The 21,806-nt window shown below is 52.4% G+C and overlaps 1 long non-coding RNA gene across 1 annotated transcript; it reads right to left on the bottom strand.

Moving 5' to 3' along the window:
• Window positions 1-6,383: 6,383 nt before the first annotated feature.
• On the bottom strand, window positions 6,384-15,324 carry LOC114012990 (uncharacterized). Its single transcript, XR_003555810.2, has 3 exons — window positions 12,175-15,324; window positions 9,843-10,047; window positions 6,384-9,698 (listed from the first exon to the last, which is right to left on the bottom strand). It is a non-coding gene; the product is annotated as an uncharacterized LOC114012990 (long non-coding RNA).
• Between the last annotated feature and the right edge of the window lie 6,482 nt (window positions 15,325-21,806).

Raw genomic sequence — 21,806 nt, 5'->3', positions numbered from 1 at the left:
CCCTGTGCCTCAGTTTCCCTGGTAGGCGAGCAGCAGTCCATGGTGGTGTGCGGTGTTTTGAAAGCCTCTTTAAAGAGTTTATCAATTTTGGGCTATGAAAATTTCTCCCGAGTGGCCTTAAAACTTACCTGATAGCTCTGTGCTGATTTTATATATACATATACATATATATACGGGGGAATTGAGATGTGCTCAAAGGCCAGGTGGATGATGCAGTTAGTTAGGTTTTACTGTGTCCCGTTATCTAAAGGACCCAGGTCTGGCTGAACGAGCCGCTGAGCTGATAGCGGCTCTGAGCAGTAAAATTAATACAGATGACTTCCCTGCTTGGAACTGCCAAACCTCCTTGTTACATTAACATATATGAATATTTGTTAAAAAAAAAAAAAGAAAAGGAAGAAAAGGAGGGGGGAAAGGTAAGAAAAGTGTCTAATGAAATTTTATAATTGTAGTAAGATACAGCAGCGCCTGACTCCTGGTCCGTGAGCGTGTCCTGGGAGCTGTGGAGGTGGAAGGTGATGGTGGGGACACAGGGGTCAGGGACGAAGTAGCTTGTCAGGGCTCAGCGTGGGGTGTCCCCTGCCAGGTTTAGGCCCCCTTCTTCTGGCTGCCTTCCACCAGCCCCCCTGAGCAGCGCTGGCTGCTTGCCTACCACCTTCTCCTGGCGCTCGGTGGCTGTAGCTGGGCCCAGGGTCTGACACTGAGCATCAGCAGCTGTTTCCCGCCCATCACTTCCCATTTCAGCTGATGGATCCAGTTCAGGTCTCCCGGAGCCCTTGGGAAGGCAGCACCCATAGAGCAGAGGAGCCCAGGCTGTTGGCAGGGGTTGGTGATGCAGCAGCTCTTGGCACCCAGGCAGCTGCATCCAGGTGCTTCGCCCCTGCCAGCATCGCTGCCTCCCCGCAGCTGGTGGGGACGGTGCGGTGCCGGGCGGGGGGCAGCGGGGAGGGAGAGAGACCTGCTTGGGGTGGCTTCACTTTTGAATGAAGAGAGCAAAAAGTTCTATATAGCTAGCTATTTATTGACATAGAAAGATGTATATATTTATACTTCATACATATGTATATATTTATGATTTATACATATGTATATATATGCTGATATATTGTATGTGTGCATATATATATTTATTTTTATATACATATATATAAAAATAAATATATATAGGTAAAGGGTGTATGTGTGCAGTCCCTGTATGGGTTGCTACCCAGGGCTTTGCTCAGGTGCAAGGGTGTTCGTATGCACGCACAGGCACCTAGAAATACACACGCATGTGTGCACACACCTACCCCTGAGCATCCCAGCCCTCAGACAGCCCCCCTGGCTGTTAGGAGCACCAGGGAAGCAGCTCACCAACAATTTATTTGGGCTCCTGATGCCCCCTGAAGCCTGGCAGCAAATACACCAGGAGGCAACAGGCAAAACGCTGGGGACAAGCCCATGAGAAATGGGAACACCGTGAAGGCTCTCGTAGGGTCCGACAGTGCCCGGTCCCTTCCCCAGTGGGTCCTCTTCACTCCTACTACTGCAATTTTTTATTTTTTTATTTTTTGCAATGATCAGCTGGGACAAGGAATTAAAAAAAAAAAAAAAAAAGACCCAAGAGAGCAGTTGGTGCGATTTAGGCTGCAGCCCACCCTCATGCTGGGGGCTGGGGGGCACCCACCGGCACAAGCCACCAGCGCCGCAGCACCCAGCTAGTTCAAAACCAGCACCTTCCCCCCCTTACTGCTTCGGATCCCATTAACTAAACCCCCACCAGACAGCCAAATCTCGCTGAAGGAAAAAGAAAGAGGAAAAATAATTAAAAAGAAGCCTCTATTCCAGCCCCCCTCGCACGCTGCCCTCTGTTTATTCTCCGCTGCTTCTTTCCTGTTTAGCGTTTTACTATCTGCTCCCAGCAGGCAGGGACAAATTTGCATTTTAATGCGGCGATGTGAGGCTGCACAAACCACCTGTGAGGAGGAGGCAGAGCTGGGGACAGACACCCCCATGCCTCCCAGAGGGACACTTGGTCCCCCCGATCCTGCCGGATAAATTCCTTAAAAAAAATACGTTACGCTCTTGGAAAAAATCAACAGTTCATAAAGCATCCAGCCTCCATGCAACAGGGAGCAGGGAGCAAAGGAGGGTGAAAATTTTTCTTCTGCTGAGGGCAGCCCCAGCCATGGCCCCAGCCCCCCCCCACCTCTCCTCCACCCACCCCCATCATCTTCTTCTGCCTTGGGTTTTCTCTCTACCAGCCAGAGCTACCAGGGCCCCTCTTCCCAGTCCCACCCCAGCACATCCATGTCGTGCTCCCCTCGAGATGCCTCTAGTTGTGTCCCCTCCGTGATGGGACATTTCAGACAGGGACAGGGACTTGCAAAACCCAAGAGGCTGTGGAGGACCCGGCTGCTTCTCCATTCGAGCTCTCGCCCCATGATACTGCTTCCACCACCGTGGTCCTGCACGTGGAGCTGCCCCACACCACAGGGGATGGAGGGATATTCGCAACAGCGGCAGGGATTTATTTTCCAGGAATACAAGCGATAACAAGAGCCTCTCCACAGTCATCTCCTTCAACTGGCCGAGGGAAGTTTAATTAAGCCAGGACCTGCGCACCGCCCCCCGCCTTGCTGTTGACATTAACTGGGCAGGATTTGCACAGCAGCCAGGATAATTACTTTGGTAATTGCACTATTATTTCTGGGGGCTCTTGACTGTGTTTTTGCCTGGCTCAGTGAAGATATCTCCCTGGGGAACGAGGAGGGATGGTCTCTTCTCCAGATCAGCCGGAGCTGAGGATGGGCTTCCTGAGCGGTTCCAGGGAGCAGCAATAGGAAAGGCCATCAGGTCCCAAATTTTTGGGGCTCCTCCTCTGCGCTGGGAAGCTGTTCCCTCCTGCCCGCTGTGGGTCTTTCTGTGATGCCAAATAATTCCCGCAGGCAAGGGCTGGCTGTGTGGGGAGAGGAGCTGGAGCTGGGTCTGACCCCCCAGCCAGCAGCCCTTGGTGGGGAGCAGGCTGCAGATCCCTGAAACACTCGGGAGCACCAGCGAGTCTCCACAAGGGCCCTGCTCTGAATTTCCCCCTTTTCCAGGAATTTCCTAGCACTTTCCAAGGACAGTGGGACTGGAGCCCATCTAGGAGGTATTCAGGACTTGCTGGGAACTTCTGCTGCTCTCCAGGGCTCCCCTCAGCTTGCTGGGAACTCCAGAGCCTTTCCAGGGTTTCTCTGCCTTTCCCAGGAATTTCCATGGGCTTCTCATAAATTCCCAGATCCAGAGTCAGTTTCCAAACCCTTGGCTGCACACCTTGGGTAACAGCTTCAGCAAATCAATAGCTAGTTCAGTAAAGCTTTGAAGCACCACAACACCCAGGCCACAGGAAAGAGGGAAAGAGGGTCTGATTTTCCAGGTGTGCCTCAGTTTCCCCAGCTGCCCGTGACCCCAAGGCACCGGCTGCCTCTTGCAGGCTATCGGCGAGCAGCCGTGGGGTGCTCTGCCTCAGCTGGCCCCATGCAATAGCTGCACGCCCAGAAATTCCCCGTGAATAAAAACAAAGCACCCTTGGGTGGTGGGAGGAGGCAGCTCACAGATGGAGCGGCAGGGGCAGCCGTGGGGTGCTCCACCACAGCCGTGTCCTACAGCACCAGGCTGCCAGCTCCTGCTCCCCCAAACCTGCTCTGGGCTTTCATTCAAGTGCTTCGGTAGGGCTGTTATCCGGGTGATGGCATGGAGAGGCAGATCCCCTTTAACCACCATTACATTTTAAATAAGCATCACTGCTTCCTGTAAGGCAAAATGCTCATTTTCATTTCACCGACTCAGCACCCGGGGAATCATTTCCCGCAGTTCACTCCCACTGCACTGATGGGATCATGCCTGGCATGGGGCTGCACCAGTGGGGTGACCCAGGTGTCCTCAGGGGGGGTCCAGCTCTGGATAAAGCCATGGGCACTTGTGCTGGGGTGGATGAGTGCTCACCCACAGCGGAGCCGGATCGCCCCCGCAGAGGGGTGCAGCAAGCACCCAGCTGATGGTTTGCTAAACACAGCTATTCCTGGCTGGCCCCAGCCCACACGGCAGAGCCAGGCAGGGCAGGCTGCAGGTGCTGCTGGTGGTCACGGCAGTGTGGCCAAAGAAAGGCCCCAAATCCGTTAATTCATGGATTTAAAGGTCACGAAAGAGCATCTTGTCTGACCTGCTGTGACACAGCTCGACGAGTGGCACCCAACGACCCGCTCCGCACTACGTCCCTTTACAGGGTTTCCCTGGGCTGTGATGGGACACAAAGCGGTGGGGGTCTGCGGGTGGCTGGGCCCCTTCGTTGTCCCCGTGGGGGGCTGCCTGCTGCGGGAGAAAGCACCAAATTTTTGGCTTTTGAGGGACAGCTGGGCACCTAGGGTCTCCACACTTCTGGCACCCAAACACTGAGTGGGTTTTGGTGCCAGTCCAGGGAAAACGAAGCCTTTTGGACATGCAGGAAAAAACCATGGATCCTCCTTCCTTGCAAATTAGCTGGTTTATGGCTTTTTTTTTTATAGTCACTCTGTTTTTTCATTGGGACTGCAAAGAAGGAACTGCTCTGCAGGGTGGGGAATCTCTGTGGTGGGAGAAACCACCTCAGCCTTGAGGGGAAAATGGCTTAAACTGGGATGCAACTGGGAAGACCAGACTGGGGATGGAAACAGCATCTCCATTATGATCCCACACGACAGGGACAGGACGTACAGCACCGGTTCCACAAAGCTCCCCTGGGCGGCCCTGCAAAACGGCTTCATCCATCCATGCCTCAGTTTACCTTGACACTACTATGTCCTTACCCCGCTGGGAAGCCTGTGGCTATATAAGCTCAGGGCTGCAGTTTCAGATGCAGCCTATTTAATGAAATAATTCACTGTGAAGTAATTAATCACAGCTGATTTTCACACCCTCTCTGTCCCCCTCCCTGGATTTACAGGGTCTAACTCTGTCCTTTGCAAGGTGCCGGTTAGGACAGTTAAAACTACACCCACCTTAAGGCAAATAAAACCCTTCCTGGCCCCAACTCCCAGCTCCAGCTTTGCCAGCGTCGTCGTTTTCCAGGGAGCTGATGCACCAACAGACCAGGACCCTTCTGCCCCACCCCCACCCCGCAGGGGTTCAGGTCTTTTGGCTCCCTGTCCCTGTCCAAAGCAGTGGGTGCCCAGCCAGGGCAGGGCAAAGAGTAATTGGAGGCAGCATAGATCACACTAACGATGGCAAATCCAATTAGCCGAGGGTTAAGCACTCCGCTGATGAAAACCAAGGGTTCAAACTGCTGAGCCAGCAACACCTCTGCACTGATCAATGCCGTGTAAATAATATTGCTTGTTCTTGGGAGCCTATCGCTTTCTGTTTCGACAGCGAGATACATTTTGCCTGGCAGGACCCCGCCGTGCAGGTTAATAAACACCCCCCCAGTTTACGTCTGGGGAGGGGGTATGTGGAGACAACGCCTCTCCTGGCTCTGCCACACGCACGGTTCGACAAAATGAGGAATAATTGCTGCTCACGTCATGCTGCTGGCTGCTATCAAATGGTCCTGGGATTACTTAGCAAATGAGGAGGATACTCTGCATTTTATCTGTAGTGGAAGGGGAAAAAATGCTGTTTCTAGGCTGGTGTAATCCAACCCCTGGTTTATGGAGCTGGGGTCCTCTGGGGAGCTCAGGAGAGGGGACATGAGCTGGGAGGCACGGAGAAGCACCCAGCGAGAAGTTGCCTCAGCTCATCTGCACCCATCATCATCTCTGCAAGGTCCATGAGCGGGTCTGTGTCCCACTATGGATTCTCTAGTGGCTACTAAGGGTTGTGCCTCTTCTCCATGTGCCCACCCATTCCCCTCCAGATTGCTGATGCTAACTCATCCCAGCCACTCTGGGTACTGACCAGGACAAAACCACACAAGGACAACCCCCCTCAAAATGTAAGTGAAGGCAGAGGTGACAGTGGGAGAGATGCCTGTCCCAGCAGGGTCCTTGGTCCCAGCTGCTAGGACAGGGTTCCTCGCCACTCCGGACTGATCGCTGGGTACTGCCCACCTTGGTGACATTCAGACCCCAAAGGGTCCTTCCAAACAGTGATGCACAAAACTGGTCTGGAGGTGTGAGCAGCCAAAAGCTGCCCAAGTGAATGTTCCCCAGAGGGGGAGAGGGGCCAGGGGCCATTGAGGACCATGGTGGTGTCACCCTGGGTGTCCTAGGCTGAATGCAGGGGCTTGAGGCTGAGCCTGTCCCAGCCAAACCACCCTCTCCACTGAGGCTTTTTGTTAGTGCTCCCAGCCTGCTGTGTGATTTCAGCTTCATAGGACACAGCTTGTAGCATTAGATAAATTAGGTAGGACTGCCCAGTGGCAGGGATGATGCTGGGGACGGGCGAAAGCATTGCCTTGGCTGTTTCGGGAGCACTGGGCGTGTTGCATCCCAAGAGTTTGCTCCAAGTCCCTCATATTTGTCCCTGCTTCACCTGATCGCTCATGGCTGAAGCACCAAGACACTCCAGGAGAAAAAAGGACAGAAAAAACACATTCAAAAATAGAAATATTTCCTTTTGACATGTTTTCTTGGCTTGCAATAAGCTGCTTCGATCTTTTGATCTGAAGTTTCTTCCCCTTGACACGTCCTTTGATTGCATTTATTTTTTTTTTTTGTCTTGAAAAGCTGGAAATCAACCCAAGTCCTTTTGAATTTGACTGGAACAGAGCAGGAGCACAGATGATATCTCTGGAAGCTGGTCGTCTTTTTTCTGAACTGCTCCAGAACTAGGAAGAAGAAAAACCCCAAATAAATCTGTTGTTGGCACAGCTGAGAAAGAAATAGTGTGGGGGTCTCCAAGGGGGTTTGGCTTTGGCTTATCTCTCCCAACAGCTAGAGATGCCAAAATGCCTCCCATGAAAGTTGGAGGGAGCTGGGGGGGTGCAGGAGTGTGGCCCCAGGGTGCTTGGCAGAGGGAGGATGGAGGAGCATCCCTGAAGCCAAAATGAGATGCTTCATCATGGAAATGATCCCATCTGGGGGAGATTTCAAGGATTTGGTCTCTCCATCTGGCTCAGAGGGATGGAGAGGCAGCGGGTCCTGCAGCATGGGGAAACCCGTTTGCCCCAGCTCATCATGTAACAACATCTCTGTCGAGTTCTTCCTCTTCCCCCCCGAAAATCTGGGTCCTTGGGGATCCTTCTCTCTTGCAAGCTTATTTTTGCTATTTCCTTCAGGTACTTTGCTGGGGTTTGGTTGGCCCCCAGCCCTCTCGGCTGGCTGGGATCTCATGGGACACTGCCAGGGGTAGCCACACAGACCGGGCGGCGTTTGCCTGGGTAGGTTTGAACCCCCATGAGAAGCGTTGTAGGTCATCTCCATGTCAGCTAGGCGAAGCAGAAGTTGTGGGCTTGGAAAGCATTGGAGGTGTGAGAGAGACAAGCCAGAGCTTTCCCGGAGTGGAGCAACATTTCAGTGTCATTTCACCAAGAAACATAATTTCTGGTCCCACCACAGCTGACGGCATTGCCTTGCTTAGATGAAGGCTCTGCACGCTATAAATGCAACCAGGATCACAAGCACCCTCCTGCACGTCTCTGCCCCCATACAGCAGCTCCCAAACACTCTTGAAAGCAGCTGAATCATTTCATTAGTGTGTTTTTAAAGCCACCTTTATTGTGGCTCTCAGGTAGCTGTTTTATAACTGGTTTATTTTCTCCCTGCACTCAAAACGTTTACAATATGTTTCAAATCACTGCCAGCGCACACATTTGCCAGATCGTCTCTCTCTATTACCTGATTTTGTATTTAAGCTTTGCATTGCGGGTTATGATCAGGAGAGAGCTCTCCATCCCTTAGCGCGGGAGCGGTCTCTCCAGGGCAGCTTCCCTGGGCTTTTATGATTTGATTCCCAGCTAATGGCTGTCGTTGAATAGATACAGGTATCTTAAAGCCTGCCCTCCTCGTGCTTTTGGCTCTGGAGTACCTCTGACTCTGAAGACCTGAGCTCCCTTCTGGGGGGTTATGAAGGTACTGGAAACCTATAAGATATATACATACAAGATATATATAAACAACAGATCCCAGCCTGTGGTGCTGGGATGCTTTATCCTGCTCCTCGCTGGCCCTGCGGATTGTTATTTGCCTAATGTAGTCAGGGAATGTTTTGTTTCACAGCTCACTGATGCAGAGACGGCAAATTTACCCTGTAATCAGGTTGTGATTTCTTTTTCCTTTCCCCCCCCAAAAACCCTCAGTGTTTCCAAAAAAAGGTGTTTTTCCAAAGTGCGTGGCAGAATACACGGGAGGCAAAGCCAGCCAGGAGGGGAGGTGGCATCCCAGGCCACAGACCTTCCTCCCCAGCAGAGAGAGGAGAAACCTTTGAACCCCAGTTGAAAAAGAATTTATACTGCTGGTGCCTGGGGGCTGGGCTACGCTTTCCACGTGTGCCAATGTCCGTATTTGTCCTTGGTGCTGACCAACGGTGGAAAACCCCAGCTCCTTCCCCATTTCTGACCCTCAGGACCCACCCTGCATTCCCCCCATCCCACAGGGATGCCATGCCTGCCCCCCATACAAGCCCTTGGGTCCCAGTCCAGGTTTGTGCTCTTTGCAATGGTAAATCTGGTCTAAATCCTAATAAAGAGAGGAAAGACCCTCTTCTGCCTCCTGGACCATGACACACAGACCACCACTTGACCTCCACAGGGCTGAGTCACGTAATGCAGTGCGGAGCGGATCCACGCTGGCTGCGGGGAGCTCCAGCCATTTCTCTTTCTTAGTTTTCCTCTCCTTCCCCCTTTCCCCCTACTCCCAGTACCATGTGATCTATAGCAAGATAACAGCTTCAATTGCTCCAAATTGCTTATTGAGGACTCTGTGGTAAATCAATGATTTTAAATGGGATCACAGAATAGCAATGCCAACAACAGCGGAACAAAAGAAATAAATGGAGCTGGTCTGCAGCAAGGAGAGGCGGAGGGGCCGGGCTGGTTGCATTCACTTTCTGCTGCTGGTGACGGGCACTGGAGCCCCCAGCATGGGATACAGGAGACAGCATCTGGCTGACCCGCTTGGAAACTTGCCTGGGCAAAGCCAAGTGAGGGGCGAGCTTGCAAAGGTCTCAGCAAGCTCCTCTTGCTCCTTTGTCTTGGGTGTTCCAAGTAAAATTGGGATCAGCTCTTCAGCATCATGCCTGGGTCTGGATCCTGGGATCCAGACATGTCCCTACAGCAAGGTCCTGAGCTTCCTTGCACGGGGCAGGGAAACTGAGGCACAGGTGCGTGGACTCCTCAGACTCTGTCCACCGGGCTCCACGGCCACAAATTGGGCTAGAAGCCCCCAACTTGTGCGTGCAGGTCCCCGTGCACAGTCTATGTCATGGCATGTGTCTGCAGACAAGGTGTAGACAAAGCCAAGTTCCCACTGAAGCCGTTACTCATCCCCTCCAAATTTAATTCTGGGTGAAAATATCCCCAGTCCTCTCAGAAGAAACAGCTTGTGGGTCGCTACCAAAGAACATGAGTTATCATGTCCTTAAATAGCCATTTTCTTGCTTTTAAGTGCTCAGGTTCTCGCAGTGAGTTAGTGAGAGCAGAAATGCTGTCACTTAGCAACCTCCCCAGTTTGGAGGATGTGAAGGGAGGTGGCGATGGGGGATTTTTGTCTTTCTTCTGCTGGAAATTCCAACTCCGCTTGATCCTAAAATTTCTGCGTGTGTGTCTGCGAGACAAGACAAAAATGAAGATGCAGGCAAACAAAAGCACCATTAGACATGTCAGGAAGTAGATGAATGAACCCTCTTCCCTTCAGGTTTTTCTCTCCCCCTTGATTAATGAATTTCATTTACTACGTAAACAGCCATACCTTCATCTGCATGGCCAAGGCAAGAAGTGGCCCGTCCTCGGGGCAGGCCAGACGGACGGAGTGGCAGTGGATGGAGGGATGGCCGGAGGGACGGGCAGGTGGGCTCTTCCTATGTGTGGTGCTGCTCACTATGTCCCACCTGGCAGAAAACACATCAGTTTGGTGGGCATCCCTCCTGCCTTTCAGGGATGGGAGAAAAGGAGACCTACAAAAATCACAGGACAAGTTTTTTGTTGCTCTCTGCGGTCATTTCCATCTGTGCCAGCCGAAGCATTTCAATCCATACAGTGACTGGAAGAGGGAGAGTGGGACGCGACATCTCAAAACCCAAGTACAGGTGTTGGAGAAGGTCGTGGTAGTTCTGGGGCTGTATGAGTAAATTAACTTCAAAAAGTAGGTTATAAAAAGCATTTAGAGAGTCAGTCTTGCATGGGCACGGCGTGGCTTTGGGATGGGTTTCACCCAAGGAAAGAGAAGCGGGATGGAGTTCAAGACCCTTGGCTCTGGCATGAGCTGTTTCACGGGCTTGATGGGTTCAAGTTAAAAGCGAGTGGGGATGAACAGCCCCAAGAGTCAAGGCTGAGGCTGTCATTGCAGCCCCCAGGTGGGACATTTTGGCTCTTCTACATCCTTCCTGCCCCAGCATCCCCAGACAACAAACACTGCCTCAGACACAGGGCACTGACGAGTTATCAACCCGAGTAGCCCAAGAGAGTGTGAGAAGTGATGGAGGTAGAGGGATGATGATGCTTCTGCTGGGGTGTGTGCAGAGCAGGGACAGCAGGGATCCCCCCCGTGCATGAACTGCATGCAGGGAGAAGCAGCAGGGAAGCAGAAAAGGTGCAGAAACCACCTCGTTTGCAAGGTGCAGGATAAACGGGGAGAGCTGCAGGCCAGTGATGCTCATGGCACGGGGTCCCATCACTTCTACCCTCACACTGGTCCCCCCCGGGTTTCTGGCTGCTGTGGGGGTCCCACTCCAACACACCTCAGTGGGAGATGGCTCAGCCCCACTCTGAATGTGTCCGAAACATCCCCCCCCATTCTGCTTTAACAGGCCACCCATTATATATAGCGAGCAAAATGCCACCGACTTTGCAAATACAGCTGGAACAGGCGTCACCACAGAGCACCATCCGTGTCTATTATGTGACTGCTAATGAACATTAATAATTAATTGTTGGTTATTTTGGAGGCAAGAACTTGCCCATTACACACAATGTGCAATTAGCTCTATTTAAAAAGCTCTCTGCAGGGCTGGATTCAGCAAACTTGGCCCACCTCGAAGAGCAGTTAAGCAGATGCTTAACTTTAAGCAGGTTCTTTTGTCTCACTCGCTCCAGACTAAGCATATGCCTAACTGTTGTTTATTCTGCACTCAATTTATTGACTGATTTATTTAAAAATGTAACATAGCATTGCTGACAGTTTAAGCTTCAGAGACCTGTCCAAGAATAATTTTTATGAACAGAGATGGAGGCAAAATCTAACTCAGTTATAAACTGACATTAGAAAGCCGTCAGCTCTGCAGTTTTCACAGGGTGGTGGCATGTGGAGATCTCAGTGTGGGCATGCGTGTGCCTCCTCGTGCAGCATCACAGCCTGATTTGCAGTTTCCTTCATCTCCAGGGTGGTTTTCCCACCCAGAAACCTGATACTGGACCTTAAAGAGGGGACTGGAGGGACAAAAGGGGTAGCGGAGATCAGCGAGATCCTTGTGAGGAGCTGCACCCACAGCAAATCCAATTCCCACCCCAAAGGAAGAACTGGGATGGGAGAATTTAAGGACCAGAAATGCCGCAGTTCCTGCCAAGGCTGTAGGTTTTGCTAGTTTTGAAGCAGGCTCCTTGTTCATGATGGTGAGCAGGAGGGGTCCCACTGCGGGTCCCTCTGAATTGCCAGGGGAAAAGCCCTGCCTGCCCACCCTGGAGCTGCTGCCCATGTTAGGGACAGAGCGACATCTCTTCCCACTTTGCTGCTCTCCCTGTCTGTAAATACTTAGAGGCAGCAGCCATAAAAGCACCTTAGAGAGAAAGCAGTGGTAAAATTACATCAAGCCTAAGGGCTTAAACTGATTGAAGGATACGTTTTCCAAGCTGATACAGCTACAACAGCAGCAGAGCGCTCATGCACTGAGCAACCGGTGGAGTGTGATCATTTTTTGCCCTTCTGACCGGCCAGACAGCTGGAAAAAAAGCCCCACAAACATTCTGGGAATGTTTTCAGAAGGAGAACCGCAGTGATGGGGGGAACAAGTTAGCCAGAAGCAAAAGTCTCGGAGATTTTTCTGTGCAAACAACCATTGCTGAAAAAAAATAGGGGTAGTGTTCACCTTGGTGTGGAGCTGCAGCCTGTGCTGTCTTCTGGCCCTTTTGGAGGCTTCTGCATCACGTTGGTAAAGGTGGTGGTGGTGGTCCTGGAGCTGCTGCTGTTGGGACAGAAAGAGAGAGGGAGACAGCGACTGTTCCAGCCAGGGCACAGCTCAAATACATGCTACCTTTAAAAAATAAATAAAGACTTCTGCACGCCTTCTTCCCATTAATTTCATTAATTTCCAGCCTCACTGCCTTCTCTCTGCCCCTTCCCAGGGGGCTACATCACACACCCCCAGCCTGCGTGGAACAGCCTGACCTGGAGCGCAGAGGGGCTCAGCCCCACAGGATCTCGAGTCGACAGTTGAGATGACATCGGGTATATTTGTTCTGACCCGCCCTGGCACCTCTAATTATGATTAACGGCTGTGACGGTTATCTGGCTGACTTTTACTCCGCACCCTGGCCAGCGCTGGGGGCACGGATGCCTGACCTGCCCCGGCGCGTGGGGCCGGCGCTGACACCGAGAATCGATCACGGCGGCTGAGGCTATTGCTATCGCTGGGAGCAGGGAAGAGAGAGCATGGGGAGGGGAGGGGGGGCTGGCTTTGCTCTGCAGTGGGAATTTCCCAGGGGAACATGAGTAAATGTGCCAAAAAAGACCGTAGAGCCTCTACAATTACCCTTGGTGCACCTTCTCTGCGCCTGTCAGTGGGTAGGATGGAAAGGATGGGGCAGAGGGACTTCTGACCCCAAACCTAAAGGCCAAAATTTTGAGTGATTTGTGTCGTAAAGCCTCCAGACCTTCTCACCTCCCCAGCCACAGAAATCTGGCTGTCAAAGGGATTAAACATCCGCTTGCCTGCTGTGAGACACGGCAGGCAGGAGGGAGTGGGATGCAGCCTCACACCCCTCATCTGATGGACTCGCACACCAAAGCCCTTCCCCAAGGCAAAGCCTGCTGCAATCTGACCCCCTCGACACCCTCCTTCTCCCCACGCCTTCATAAGGACGGGGCAGGAGGGTGTCTGAGCTGCTTTGTGCTCTGATAGATGGGTTTGGGAGTAAAAGCTGCCCAATTGCCTGTCCTGTCCCGTCCCCAGCTCACCCCATTACTCCTGCTGGCATGAACGAAAGGAAGGCAAGAAGAGAGCAGGGGAAAGGGCAGAATTGCCTCTTTTGGCAGCAAGGGGTGATTTCAAACAGCATTAGCCAGTCTCTATTTACCTCATGGTGTCACCTTCCAGGGAGAAGGAAGCAGCTGGGGAAGAGGAGCCTGGCCTTGGCTGGCACCAGGGTGGGATAATGCCATGACCCGCACGCTCCGGGGAACCAGCATGAAGCAGCCCTGGGGAGAGCTGGTGGCATCAACCAGATGCATGAGACTACCCTGACCTCACCGAATTCAGCTCTGACGAAATGCCTGGGGGGTAAATACAGACTATGAATCGGCTGGCTGCAGCTGAATGTGGGCATGGTGCTAGCAAGATGCTACTGTGGTACCCAAAAGGGCTTTAACGATGTGGGAGGAAAATAAAGGCAGAAATCCTGATCACAGCTCACTGCTTTCCAGCACTGCAGCTCATTTCGGAAATAGTTGCTGGGTTCATAACGCAGTGTGAGGTTATGCTGGACTTTAACAAACAACACAGACACGGCAATATGCTAATAAATGCTGATTTAAATTTGATGGAAGCCAGGAAGAACTATCCCAGAATGTATTAATTAGTGTGATTATGAGGTGTTTGAAAAATGAAAATGCAAAGCAGAGGCTATAAAGAGGAAAGGTATTTGAGGAGGGAGAGCCTTTAAAGCTCTTCCCAGGGGGATGTGCCTGGATTCCCACACCGAAGCTGGTCCTCTCCCCAGAACTCGCTGCAGCACCTTCCCAGTGACCACCCTGAGCCGAAGCCCTGGCCACACTCCTGGCTCCCAGCACAAAGCCCCGTGCGACCTGCAGCCCCACACTCCACTTGTCAAGATGCGATGGGGCTGTGGGAGCAGGAATTGCCAGTCCAACTCTTCTCCCCAAGCAATTTGCCACTGCAAAACTCCACTTTGCTGTAAACACACCGGCAGCTCTTGAAATCATTTACTTCCTTGCCCAAATGCCTCCCCCAGAGAGCATGACGCTGCCTCTCGCCAAGCATCGTGCCGGGGCCGGCTGCTGATGGGGCAGGCACGTGTTTCCCCTGAAGGGGAATAGGTTTTCAAAGTGAATCTTAAATCAGCAAGCTGACGGGCAGCCCTGGCTGATTTCCTGCTCGCTCTCTCTTAGTTATTGATGTTATTTTACCCCCAATATTCCCAGCTGCCATTTCCTCTACCACCCTCCCCTCTGCGATTCCCCAAATCGCACAATGTGCATCAAACTCATTCTTCAACCACCAACCCAGGGCTGGTGCTTCCTCAGCTGCAGAAACCTTCCCAGCGCCTTTCCCCAGAGGACAGCAGCTTATGGAGCAGAAGGGCCAGCTGCGGCTTTTCCATGGAGATGGCGAGCATCACCCTGGGATGGAGCAAACCCAGGCTTCCCTCAGCGCCCAGTGCTGCGATCAGGTGTGATACCCCAGACTCTTTTAAAACAGCACCCCTGAGCTGCTTTGATGCAGATCTGAGCAGGGAAATGGTGCTCAGCGGTGCTCACATGCCCAGTAAGGGCTATCTTACCCTTTGCTGAAGATGACATGACCATCCTAAAGCAGATGTCTGTCTCTTTTGCTGTCTTTCAACAGAGTAAGTGCCAAGCATGGTGGGGCAGTTTCCCACTAAGAAGGGCTACGGGACAGTGACAGTCCCAGGATCAGGCTGAGATCCCATCTCTGCTCGGTGTCGGTTTGTGCCCTGTTCACCAGCTCCATTCCCAGAGTGGTTGGATGGGCAGAGGGACAGATGTTTGTCTGGAGGAGGCCAGGAAGCATATATAGGGATGGGTACGTGGTGCTTTTCTTGGGGGCGGGCAGCTAGCTACACAGCCAGCTTGAAAGATTTTCCTCTCCTGTGATGGCACAGATTTCTCCACTCCTACCTTTCATCATCAAAGCAGACATGTGCTCTGCAGCATCTCCCAGCTGACAGCCCTCCCGTGCAGCGGCCCCAGCAGCATGCAGCTGACACAAGGGCAGGATATACCTGAGCTGCTTCTCAGTGCACTCTCACATGCATCTATTGACGGCTTAGCTACGGCCCTGCAGCTCCTCGCTGGAGCATCGGTGCCACAGTCCTCCCAGTTCTCCCCATCAAAGCCCAGCTGAGAACCTAAAGAGCTTCCCAAGTCCAGCTGCCCTGTTTGCGGTAATAAATGCTCAGCCATCGCCCGAGCTGCCATGGCTCCAGCCTGAAGTGCGGGGGACAAAAAGAAAAAAAAGAAGCTACTTGTCTTGCCCTGTCAGGAGGCAGGAGTTCAGCAATGGGTTATCATCATCATGCAGTGGTGGAGGAGGCTCCTGCTGGGAGGGCTCACACCTATTCCTGTCAGGAGCAGGAACCGCCGGTAAAACTCTCTGCATTTCTTGTAGGGAGCAAGTTCAGTGCTGGGGAGAAGGGCTGGAGGGGATAAATACACCGGGACAACCCCGACCCCCAGCCGGGCTCACCGTGGTGATGCTGCCTGGGCACGATGCTGATTTGCTCCCTGCGGAGCGATGCACCAGCCAGCTGGGCTAGGGATGCCGGCAGCAGCGAGCTGGCTGGCTCTGGTGGGAGAGGCAACCAGGTCTGGCTTTTTTTCCCAAAAGCCTCAGGGTTTTAGGCATTCAGATTTATAGACTTTCGCTTAACGCAGTGCCTGTGGAGGAGAAAACGGAAGTGAAAACGCATGGCTAGATAAATGGCTCTACACGAACAGGCAGATGGGGTTTTCTGCTTACAAATCTCTGGCTTTTAAGAGCCCAGTTACCCAGATTTTCACCAACAGGCTCCTCAGGAAGTCCAGAAACACCCACCCATCCAATCTGGCATCCTTCATGCCAGAGCTGCCCCAGCCCCAAGCATCGTCTTCCTGTCCTTCTCCTCCAAAAGGATTTAAAAGAAAAAATAGAATGTTCCCAGCTGCCACCTTCTTGGAAAAAGAGGATGCTGGTTAAAAATATCCTACCGAAAGGAAAAAAAAGAAATCATATCACCAAGAAAAACCAAGCCAAAGCAAACTGAACCCATCTACAAACCTTCAAGTTTCCAATTCCACCTTCAAAGCTGAAGGCATCAAGGACGCCTTTCCACTCCCCCAGTAAATCCTTATACTTTGTGTCTTTCCTGTGAAGTTCTCCGTGTATAATTCATACTTATTCCCCCACCACCATGTGTTTTCTCCCTCATTTTCAGGCAATGCCTACAAAAGCAAAGCTTCCATTGCCCGCCAGCCCACGCTCATCACCAGCTCATGCACATGGTGAAAACTCAACTTGGGGAGTTTTGATGGTCAGTGCAGCCCCTCATCCCTTCTGAAGCTGTGACTACCCTCCTCTCCATGGGCAACGGAGCTGTGGGGCTAACGTGGGGACTGGGCTCACCAGTGTGAACTGGGATCTGGAATAGTTTTCCAAGATTGAAGTGACCGTGATGCTCCAGGTCTGGGTGTCCCCTGTAGTGGCTTCAGCGCTAGTGTCCTGCCTGGGTTTGGACAAGGCAAGGTGATGAATCCACAGATCTCTGCTGGCTAGAGAAGGAAATTGCATTTAAAAAAAAAAGCAACAATTCATGCTCTTTGAATATCAAACAGTAAAACACACCTTCCTCAAAGCCCAGAGCCACCAGCTGCCCTGGGGCCCCACCAGCCACAATGGGAGGGCACCGGGGTGGCCCCACACCCCGTTTCACCCCACTTTGCCCAAGTCCCATCCTCGAGAAGTTCAAAAAGAAACAGGCAACATCTCCCCAAACCATATCAGCCTGTTTGGAAGGGAAACATTTTGATTCAAAGTGACTGCTCCTTTGGAAATTTCCTCCCACTGAAGAAGCAGCACGAAGAAAAACCCTTTTCTTTGGGAAAAAACCAAGGAAGGCAAGCTCAGATCAGAAGGGAAAGCCATAATGGGAGCAGACACGGTCCCCACCACAGCTGAACTGAACGCTGACAAATCAGTCAGGTCAGTGCAGAACAACACAGGCTCTTCTCTGAGCCGGAGAGGCTGTGATGGAAAAGCAAGATACCAGTTAATTTGAGTAACTTTCAATTAGGACAGCCCACCTGGGCTGCATAGCTGGGCTTAGCTCACTGTGGGCTGAGCCTGGGGCTGGTGCCACACCAGCTGCACCCCTGCCCAGAGGTGTGACCCCCCCTGCCCGTCAGGTCCTGGCACACTGTGGCCTTGGCTGCTGCTGCTTTGGGGTTAATTGAGCTGGGGAACAGCATTTGCTACCCATGTCACCCCACCTGCTCAGGCTGGGAGGTTTTGGAGCTCGAGGAGGACCCAGCCAGCGAGGGGGGGGGGGGGCTTGCCTTTATCCTCCAGAGCAGCAGCGACAGCAAACCTCACGTGCGTGCAGGGGTGGATGGACACAACTGCCCCTTTGCCAGCACACACAGGGCTGGTAGGGCAGGGGAAGAGTTGGCAACACCTGGGTCTCTCTGCAAGAAGGGCTCAGCGCAAGGGAGCACGTGAGATGGCTGTGGGCATCCCGCAGGACATGAGTGCCTGTTCCAGGGACTCCCTGCCCAGGTGTGCGCAGAGGAGAGGGATAAAGGGATGAAGCCCCCCAGGACCCCCTCACCACCTCCTTTTGCTGGGCTTCAGGCATCTCAGGGCAGTTCAGCCCTGGATGAAGGTGCAATGGCTGGTACAAGGAGAGAAAAAAAGAGGGTGTTCACTCACGGAGATGCTGGGGTGATGGCCAAGCTTCGGCAGTCCCATCGCCTCCCGCAGCTGAGCACAGTAACTCTGGGTTTGGCAAGCAGAAAGCTTTTCCCCTTCAAAAGCAAACCTGGTGAAACACTGTCCCCACGGCAGGAGGCTGAGCACGGGGGGGAGCAGAGCCTGCAGGGAGCTTAAATACAAATGCCACCAACACTCAGGGGCTGAGCCCTGCAGCCCTGGGGGAGGGGGCCTGGGGTCCAGCACTCCCAGCTGCACCCAAGTCCCATCCTGGTGGGTGATTCCCTTGAACTCAGCTACAAGCTGCTACAGGGCACTTGATAGGGAGCAGGAAAAGAGGCTAAGAAGGTCCAAAGCATCCATCCCAGGTGAGGTGGGGGTACCTGGCAAGGCCACGCTGGGTGGATGCTCAGGGGAGGGGGGACACACAGCTGAGCAGAGGAGAAAGCTGCACCCGGAGGCAGAGAACTCAGTAAGCTATCAGGCATCCCAGCACAGGCTCTGCAGCAAGACTTTAATAGACTTATCTTTACCACAATAATGTATTTTATTTTTCCAGTGCACATTCATTATTCACACACTTATTTCCCCACGGATTATGTATGCTGCCTGAGCTCTGTTCCCCTACCTTATTTTCACGATGTCGGCTCTGGTACCTACTTATTTTTACAGCATTGTCACCTGCAAACAGGTTTCTATTTAATCGCCAAAACTAATAATGTGGCTCAGTGGAGATGTCAGAGGTAGGATGCTCATTCCATTCCCAAGCCCCTCACCTGACAACAACTAGCTGTTGGCACCAAAGCATCCTGTGTGCAATGAATCTGGGGACTCTCAGACCACCCCTCCTGCATGTATCCTCCACCACAGTGCATGAATCTTGTGGCTGCAGCATCCAAAGCCCTGAGGTGGAGATGGCTGGAGGAAAAGTAAGGGAGATACGTGCATCAACCCTGCTGCTCCATCCCAGGTTTAAAAAGAACTTTAAAGGGCTCCCCAAACCCACCTCCTGGTCAATCGCTAGACCGGGGCTTCCCAATGCCACATGGCACAGCAAAACACTTCGGCTGGTGCTGGGCTACACAGTCCATGAATATTTTTTAATTACTCAGACCTGGGATCACCCACAGCACAAGAGGAAAAAGTATGAAGTAGCTTCTCAGTCAGCAGGGGCATCTGTGAAGCAGATGAGCGGTGGTGTAATGGGATGAGCAGCACCTGCTCAGTGGCGCTGAGCTCGGTCCGCAAGGCTTCTGCACAGAGCAACAGCATGAACTGCACCTTGGTAGGCCAATTTCCAGTATTTCTGGATTTCCAACCTCTTGGCATTTAAAGTGAAGAGTGGTCCCTTACCATGGGTTTATGGTAACACTCACCCTCAGTTACCAAGGGTGCACAGGCAAATCCAAATACTCACGCACACAAAGCTACCGTGCTGTGCCTTCCCCTGCGTGCAGCCACACACACGCTGCAATATCAAACCACCTAATGCCCTGATGATCTCTTTTTGAGCTGGATCTGACTGGTTTTGGAATTCTGGTGTTGCGGAGGATGATTTAATGTCATTGTAACCTCCTTCTCCCAGGGAAGGAAAGCTTTACACCAGAGGAAGTGAGGGCTTGTGTCTCCAGTGTTGGGGGCAAGGAGCACAAAGAACTTCTGCAAGCTGTGAAGTGCTCCAAAAAGAAGAGATACTTCTGTTTTTTTTCCCCTGAAATGGCTTCTAGGGTGTAGATTAGCTGCACACCGTGTTCGGGGCTGGATCCTCAGGCAGCAAAGGGGAGCTCAGCACCTTCATCCCAACCGTCTCCCTTCTCCATGCACTGAACTTCAGCCTTGCAACCCAGACAGTGAGGATGGGCTGAGGAAAGTGAAGCCTCCATGTGCTCAAGAGAGTTTTCCTTGTAGTTGCTTTGTCAGTCCCTCTGCAGGGGCTGAGCAGCCCACATGAGGACTCCTCCCAGACAGGTAAGCACGCATCAGTCCTCTTCCTTCACCTTCCCACTGGGTGCCCTGGTACCCTGCAGAATGCTGCAGCTCATGCTCTTGTCCCCAGCCTGACCAAGGTCGTGGTGGCTCAGCTGCCCCCAGGGTCCTGCTCTCAGTCCACACCCAGCTCCCAGCCCTCACCCACCACCAGATTCCCTGGTTTGCTCCCAGCCCTCATCCACCACCAGATCCCTGGTTTACACCCAGCTCCCAGCCCTCATCCACCACCAGATCTCTGGTTTACACCCAGCTGCCAGCCCTCACCCACCACCAGATCCCTGTTTTACACCCAGCTGCCAGCCCTCACCCACCACCAGATCCCTGGTTTACACCCAGCTGCCAGCCCTCACCCACCACCAGATCCCTGGTTTCTCTTCAAGCCTTTTATATTATAACTCTTGAGCCTTTGCCCTGAACCTGGACGCTCGCCCATAGGACAGGTCCCTGTCCCCACGTCGCTCTCCCCAGCGCAGCCCTGGCTTCACTGCAAGAAGCTCCTCTCACCTGTAATTCCTCTCCCCCACCTTCAGCCAGAGCATTATTCTGCCCACGTCCCTGCGCTTGCTCCCTGCCTTCAATGAGAGTCATAAATAAGGCATAAAGCACACTTAAAAAGGGACAGAAAACATCCAATCTATTATTCTAGTTTGTTGCAGAGTTGAAATGGATCCGGCTACTCAGGATCCCTCCTCCAGGCCCGGCCAGCCACTCCCGTCCTCCCTGGCACTCACTCATGGAGACAGGAGGGTGACAAAGGATGGACACCGTTCCTCTGCAGTTAATGCAATATATATATAAATATATATATTATAAAGCAATTTTTCTTCCGTTTTTTCTGCAAATGGCAAGTGCCAAACTGCATATGAGCAGGGACACTGGAGCACCCCAGGGAAGGAATGGAGATGCCCCATTAACTGGTTTGTGAGCCCTCCAAATAGAGATGCTCCCAGTCCCTCAAAACACTGAGCTCTGCACTCCTCCACAGAGATTATTTGGGGAAAAAAGCCAGAAGAAATTACTCTGTAACTAAAACCTATCTAACACCCCAGTGTGAATTCCCGAAGCAGAGGGCATCTCCCACTGTGATGCTCGCCGTGTGGTTCCAGCTCAGTGAAAAACTCCGGGCTGGGTCTGGTCAGCAGCTTTTTCCTGTGACTCAAGGACGGGTCTCATTTGATGGGGCTTCTGCTGGGAGGAGTTTTCAGCAACGCTCCCAGACCAAGGGCCAGCATCCCCCGAGGCAGCAGTCCTGGATACTGCTGCATCAGCTGTGACACTGCCATCTCTCAGCCATGCCAGGATGAACGTGCTGAGCTCCAGAGGAAAAAAAAACCCACCCACCCAAACAAAAATGATATTTTGGTTTCTGTAAGCCTGGTTTCCCACGGAAAAGAAGTTTATGCAATCGCACTCCCTGTGCCAGAGACAGCCAGTGTGTCTTCCCTCATCATTTTATACCTTATGAGGCAATTTGAACTAAATTTGACAGTAATAATAGGAATCTGAAGAGAATTATGTTCTGACAGGCTTAGTAAGGATCTGTAGACTGGCAAAGGAGTGAGAGACATAATTAATGGCCCTGCTGGGGGAAAAAGGCAGTGTTGTGAGAGTTTTCCTTACTAGACATCAGAGACTCTACAGGCACCTGGGGAGCAGTCCCTGGGGAAAAGCCTTGGCCAGCGTTTGCATTAACCAGCAGGGAAGACACCAGTAAGGAAACCGCAGCTGGCAGCGGGTGCTCTGGGTTCTGCTGGGGCAAGCCTGGCATGGAAAGCTTTTCCCCATTTGAGACATCGCACCATTGCTCTCCTGTGTGGATTCTCTGGTGCCTGCTACGTGGTTGTGCCGCT

This window comes from Falco peregrinus, chromosome 2 (assembly GCF_023634155.1).
Source record: "Falco peregrinus isolate bFalPer1 chromosome 2, bFalPer1.pri, whole genome shotgun sequence".
Taxonomy (NCBI): domain Eukaryota; kingdom Metazoa; phylum Chordata; class Aves; order Falconiformes; family Falconidae; genus Falco; species Falco peregrinus.
Note: the sequence above shows the minus strand (reverse complement) of the source record. Positions and strands in the feature narration are given on the sequence as shown.